Source organism: Zootoca vivipara, chromosome 3 (genome assembly GCF_965207765.1).
Source record: "Zootoca vivipara chromosome 3, rZooViv2.hap1.1, whole genome shotgun sequence".
In the NCBI taxonomy this organism is placed as follows: Eukaryota; Metazoa; Chordata; class Lepidosauria; order Squamata; family Lacertidae; genus Zootoca; species Zootoca vivipara.
In genome coordinates, this window is record NC_142586.1 from 98447972 (window position 1) to 98455339 (window position 7368).

The window sequence follows — 7368 nt, forward strand, 5'->3', positions numbered from 1 at the left end:
GGGGTAATGATATACTACAATATTTTGTTACAGCTCTCCCTTGTTACTCTTATTCTGAAACAAGTAAATTGGTTGCCAGTGTATTTTCAACCCCAATACAAGGAGTTGGTGTTCACCTACAAAACACTAAATATGATACGATTTGTATTGTATTGTAAAGTCTGAGGGTGGGTTACAGCATTAAAACACAATATTTATAACAACTTACAGTCCCAGAAAAGACTGTAAGGACTGTAAGGAAAAGACCCTGATGTTGGGAAAGATTGAGGGCACTAGGAGAAAGTGACGGCAGAGGACGAGATGGTTGGACCTTAGAGGTCCCTCCCAACTCTGGAAAAAAAACACCCCATAATAATTATTTATAATTTACATCAAGCTTTCTTTTTCCTTGTCTTCCAAATTTAGCTAATCCCTCTCATACATAAAAAGTGAAACCCAACCTGGCTCAAACTGACACTTTGCTGGGACACTTTGTGCTCGCCTGGCAAAATTTCAAACTTTTTTTTCAGAATGTCTGCTCGTTGAATATGAGGTGCGACATGAGTGCACATTTATCTGTGTCACCTATGCCTCCCGCCTCGGTATATTATAAAGGCGCATATTGTAATGGAGAGAAGATGCCAAGAATATAGTCATGACAGAAGGGGGAACGCCAAAGTGGATAGCCCTTCTGGGAACGTCACTGTCCATGGGGTAGACAGCAACATGGCTTAGATCCACCTTCCATTCTCTTCACCTAATCTGTGCCAACCATTAACTCAGTTCTTGGCTCTGATTCACGAGAGCTGCTCAGTTTGCTTCTCTATTCATCTCCGTGTGCCATGACTCTCTCCTGGGTCAACTCCAGTGTAAATCAGGCCTAAGCATGTTTGCATCACTTGAGTCATTGCTATACCATACTCATGTCGTTCTGCCCTCCAGCCCTCCGCCATCTTAGCAGGCTCTCTGCTGTCTTCCAGACAAAATTCAAGGCGTTGTTTATGATCTAGGAAGGCTTTCATGCTTTGGCCTAAGTTCTCTCTGCCATCATTCTGTCACTCCAGCTCAGTTCTCCAACTGCCACACTTACGTTGCTAAAATGACATTTGCCACACACAAGAGGGAGACTCAGGGGCAGTGGCGTAGCGTGGGTTGCCAGTGACCAGCGAGGAGGTCAGAGGGAGGGAAATGGACAGAGTACGCATGCGCATTCAACTGCCTAATAGCATCCACATCACCAGGAGATCGCAGCCACAGAGATAAGAAAAGTCATTCCATTTTCTGGAGAAGTCACTTCATTTTTCAAAAGAGCGAATGACAGAAGCACACAGCTGTATTAATGCAGCTCCGGGTATTGATGTTTTGTGCCCCTAACAATTTTGCACCCAGGGCAATCACTCCTGTGCCCCCCCACACACACACTCAGCAGACTCGGGGTTAACCCCAAGGTTTGCAAAAGTATGTATAAAAATATATTTTGTGGTGAGAGGGGACCCTAAGGGGAGGGAATCCTCTTGCAAAGCAGCCCAATGAGAACTCATGGAATACCCATTGACAGTCAAGAGGCTGGGGGAGCTGAAAATCGGATGGGATAGATAGGCAATAGAATGGAGAGACTGGAAAAGGAGGAAGAAGCACATTGATAGAAGAACAGTACAGAGAATCACCTCATTGTCTGCATAGGTCGCTTGTTAGCAGCCCCAGCACCAATGATTGGCCTGGTCAGGCACTGGTTAAGGACCCAGGACTCAGAAGGGGCCCTCATGGGCCAGTGGGTCAAACACCCACCACCTGCACCTTCCACCTTCCTGTCCCTGCCTTGTCTGGATTCTGAAAAGAATGACCAAGGCGGTCTTTGTTTTATCAAACTCTGGAAGGAGCGTCTCCACCCCAATCATTCTGCCCGGACACTGAGGTCCAGTACCGAGGGCCTTCTGGCGGTTCCCTCGTTGCGAGAAGCCAAGTTGCAGGGAACCAGGCAGAGGGCCTTCTCGGTGGTGGCACCCACCCTGTGGAACGCCCTCCCATCAGATGTCAAAGAAAAAAACAGCTACCAGATTTTTTAGAAGACATCTGAAGGCAGCCCTGTTTAGGGAGGCTTTTAATGTTTAATAGATTATTTTATTACATTTTTCTGTTGCAAGCCGCTCAGAGTGGCTGGGGAAACCCAGCCAGATGGGCGGGGTATAAATAATAAAATATTATTATTATTATTATTATTATTATTATTATTATTATTATTATTATATTTTAAAGGCTTTTTTAAAAGCTTTCTATCCACCACAGCAACCCATCTAGTCCAGCATCCTGTTCTCACAGTGGTCAGCCAGACGCCCATGGGAAATCCCCAAGCAGAAGAGCACTTTCTCCTCCTGCTGCTCCAACAGAGCACAGCCATCCTGGCTAGTAGCCATTGATAGTCTTTTTGCCTCCCAGGAAACAAGAGTGTTACAAAAGTTGGGTGCCACCTCCACTCTTTGCGAAGCGGTAGCAAGATTCCAGGGGATTCCAGGCACTCACCAAGGGTTTGTGCTCCTTTGGAGAATTGACAATGTGGCACAGACTGTTCTAGCTTTAGGAAATATGATTTGTTCACATATTTACACTGTGAATCTGCATGGAGGGAGTCCAGATCTTACAGCAGGGTGATCCCAAGAAGGGCTTGTTCCCCACACCAGTGGAGCCCTAGAAACCAAGGCATCTCTCCCAGCCAGTCTTCAGCCAGTCTGCCCAAGATGTATCTCAGTCTTTGTTCTCTCCCTTGCTAAAGACACTCCTTTCCTGTCACCTCCCACCCAGTTATCCTGGCAACCTTCTGTCTGCTCAGGCCCAATAATTCCTCTCAGATGGACCATCAACACCTTTGGTCTTGTTAATGCTTCCATCCCAGGTGAGGCCTTGGCTTGGAAAGGAAGCTTCGCCTGTATTTTTCCACTGGCCTGCAATCTTCCTTTCAATTTTCCAAATAATAGAAATCCTACCATTTATTAATTTGTAGGGTCTCCCCCCCCACACACACACACACTCCATAGCACCATGATAAGGGTCACACAATGGCATTTCCATATGCTCTGGTTTCCGTCACGGTGTCCCGTTGCACCAGAAGCGGTTTAGTCATGCTGGCCATACGACCTGGAAAGCTGTCTGTGGATAAACGCCGGCTCCCTCGGCCTGAAAGCAAGACGAGCGCTGCACTCCATTACCACCTTTGACTGGACTAAACCGTCCAGAGGGGTCATTTACCTATTAACCTTTGCAGGCAAGACTCAGAAAACAGCAGGGGTGTACCCAGGATCAAAACTGGGGGGGCAAGGGGTGGGGCCAAGGCACGGGAGGGGAGGGGCCACAAAGTGGGAACGTGGGCGGGGCTACGGAGAACGCTGATGATGGTGATGATGATGTAAGAATAAAAATGAAAATAATAAAAATAACTTCTCCTTGCAGTGCCTGGCTGTCCTTCTAGATCCCAGCCCGGCCTCCTCCTCCTCCCTGCCCGGCACCCTCCTCCTCAAGAGGAAGCCCTCCTGGGGGCGGCGGGTGGCCTTCTCCGCCGACAGAGGCGGCCCGGAAGTGAGCGCTGAGGCGGCAGAGGCAGCTGGCAGGCCGCTCTCCCTTCTCCCTCCGCTGGGGTGTCAGGCTTGGGGCCTCCTCTTCCAGGATGTAGCAGCGGCCCGGGCATGAGCAATGTGGTGGAGCGGATGCTGAGCGCCTTGCCCGGCTTGTTGGGACAGCATGAGCTGGGACCCGGCCAGAGCTGTGCTGGTCCTGCTTCTAGGGGGGCAGCTGCCCCCCCCGCCCCACGCTGGGTACGCCCATGGAAAACAGAGGAGCTCTAAGGATTTACACACACACACACACTGAGCTGATTCCAAATGGAGCCTTGTGGAGTTCACCCAAAACTCTTCCAATATTATGAATCACTGGGGAGGGCGGAGGGGACCTTTGCTAACTATGCAATCCCATGTGTTATTGAATCAGTTATACTTTTCCAGATCACACTGAAACCATTTATATCGTTGCTGACTTTCCATTCTTATGATCTTGTCAAGAGGTCAGATACATGGTGTTGGAAACATTCTTGATTTGATTCAGTTGTGCTGTGGCTTCTTGGGGTTTTCTTTCTTTCGGTATCAGTTGCTATCATTTTCATACATATATCTTGGGTTGGGGGGGCTCTCACATCCTTACATGAAAATGAGGGAAACGTTGCATTAACTACTGCAAGGCCTTTAATGGAAGCCCCAGGCAGAGTAGTTAAAAGCATGTAGAAGAAAAAAAGCTGAATTTGGGGGGAGGGCATTTAAAGTATCCTTTTAAAATTAAAAAGTACTTTAAAAAAAACATCAGAGCAAGGCAGCAGCCTCAGGTGGCAGATGTTGAGGTGTGGTAAGTGAACAGAGCTATGAGTGCCATGTGGCCTGCCCTGTATCATCTAAGCTAGCCTGCTGGCCTCAATTGCAGTGGAGGTTCCTGTCCTTTCACCAGTGTTGGGGCACTGGTGTAGGAACCCGGAGCGGCAAACCCGGGGGCGGGGCGTCACAACATAGCACGCATGCGCAGCATCGCTACGTAGTGACGCAGGCATCGTACGTAGCGACGATGTGCATTTCCGCTACGTTGCGGGGTGCCCCCCATGACTCCGAGGCCGAGCCCTGCCGCCCGCTAAAAAGCCTCACTCTGCAGCTTGCTCGCTCACCTGCTAGGCACACACTTTGCTTCTTCCTGCTCAGGCGGAGGCGAGGGGCGGGCCAGGGAGGGGCATCAGCAGCCGCCGCTGACACCCCTTTCTGACTCACCCCTCACCTCCTCCCCAGCAGGAAGAAGCAAAGTGCGTGCCAAGCAAATGAGCAAGCAGCTAGCCGCCGAGCGAGGCTTTTTACCGGGCGGCGGGGCTCGGCTTGGGAATCACACCCCCTCCAGGGTGGCACGCAGGGCGGACCGCCCCCTATGCCCACCTTGCTATGCCCCTGTGTTGGGGTAAGAGTCAACTTCTGTATGTGCCTTAGGGGAGGGTGCCATCTTATCTTTTGCCTCAGACAGCAAAATACAGCGGACGCTCGGGTTGCGATCGTGATCCGTGCAGGAGGCACGTTCGCAACCCGCAGTGTTCGCAACCCGCAGCACCACGTCTGTGCATGCGCAGGTTGCGATTCGGCGCTTCTGTGCATGCACAACGTGCGATTTAGTGGTTCTGCACATGCACGAGCACCAGAACCCGGAAGTAACCCGTTCGGGTACTTCTGGGTTTGCGCGATGCGCAACCCAAAAAGACGCAACCTGAAGCGTCTGTACCCCGAGGTATGACTGTATATTGCGCAGGACCTGACTCCACCCATCCACCTGGCTCTCAATCAATCTCACAGGTCACACACACCTCACCCCAAATCTCACAACAAAGAGGGTTACTAAAATCTGCTGACATTACCCTAGTCTCTCATTCTAGGCTTGCTTCTTTTATGGGCAAGTTAATGCAGCACGGTTGCTGGTAAAAAATGCATATTAGGCGAAATTGCCTACAAAAATGTTTAATATCAGGAGAAATACGCACTAAAAGGCTGACAAATTTTTGTAAGGTTTGGGGGTTTTTTTGCAAAAAAAAGTAAAGTGACATGGAAATGCAGAGAACCAAATTTAAGATTGGAAAAATGAGAAACAGCCAGAAAATGGGATTGACAGATTTTCTGGACTCACGTGCTGCACCAGCTTTCAACACATAGTCATTATGTCCAATGTTCCGTTTCTAGAATGAGAAGAGCGATGGCTCAGTTGAAACTCCTCCTTGTGTCCCTGTGTTTGATCATCCACACAATATACGGCCCGTGGAACCAACAACTATAATAGTTTCGGAGGTTATAAGGTAATGTCACCCACCTTCAGAGCAAAAACAGCTAGGATTGAGGCCTACATGCTGTTTACGATGCTGCCTCGTTTCAGTTCCACTTTAAGACCCTGGGTGCGTTTTTTCTCCTGGGCTCTCGGTAGGCCAGGCCCTGGCTATCACATGTACTATCTTGCTTGACAGCTAACCATGACCCAGCATGACAGCTGGAATCGGCGACATGCAGAGCCAAGAATGAAGCTCAGAGGGGTGGGTGGAGGGGGGAATCAGGCCTCCTTGGCGGGTGGCCGACATCCCTGAACCACTCTCCTAACAGGCATCTGACCGAAAACAGAGCGTTGTGTTTTCCCAAGTCAGATGAAGACTTTTCTCTTTGCAAAACCTCTCGGTGCAGCACAAGTGTCTGGTTACTTCTCTCCCCACCCAAGGAACAAAAAAATAAGCAAGGAAGAAAGAGGGGGACAAAGATTTTATGTCCCTTCCCCTCCCCAACAAAACCGAAAATGCAGCAGTTCAAATGCCACATTTCTAAAGTCGCCCCAGAGCTAAGGTACCATGGTGATCCAGGAGGCAGGGAAAGCAGGCACCTTGGAGAAGCAAGACAGATGTTTGCCATGAAAACATAAGGTCCCAAAAGGAAGACGCCTAAACTTTCATTGTGGCCTCCTTCGAACAGTGTGTGGAGGCGAGGCACAGCTCTTTTTTTAAATAATATTTGTGTCCATATTGCTGCTTTCCTTTGGGACAAAGTTTGTTCTTCGTAGTTGCAGATACCCACATGCGCTATCTGGCTTGCAATTCTCGTCCCCCAAGAAAATTCCAAAGGGCTTCAAAATGGGAGTCGCATTTCCAGTAACTCTGAGACAGGCTGAAAGGAAAAGTGCCTGAGGCAATGGGTAAGGTGGGAAGGATTCAGCTCCTCTTATTAATAACTTAAGAAGAGGCCAATGGCCCACCATGCTGTTCTCACAGTGGCCCACCAGACGCCTGTGGAAAGCCTGCAATGAGTGTAAATGAACTCTGCCCACTTGCAATTCCTCTGGTTTTCAGGCCCATACTGCCTCCAGCGCTGGAGGTAGCGCATAGCCATCATGGCTAGTAGCCACTGATAGCCTCCAACTGACACGTGACCATGCACGCAACACATTGCACAGAACCTGGAAGCATAGCTGCCAAGTCTCCCGTTTTTCACGGGAAACCCCTGTATTTTAAACCGTTTCCCGCTGGCAGCCCGGATTGGGGAAAATCCCATAAATCCCCCGGATTTCCTACCTGCCAGGGAGGCTTCATTTTGGGTGCTGGCACCGCCCGATTTCCAGTGCCCAGACATGGGTAGCGCGGCACCAGAAGTCGCTTCTACGCATGTCCGGACATGTGTAGAAGCAACTTCCGTGCCGCTCTGCCCATGCCTGGGCACCGAAAATCGGGCAGACCGACACCGGAAGTTGCTTTGGCGCATATCCGGACATGCGTAGAAGCGACTTCTGGTGCCACGCCGCTGCTGAACCTGCATTTTTCAGCAGGAGACTTGGCAGCTATGCCTGGAAGTG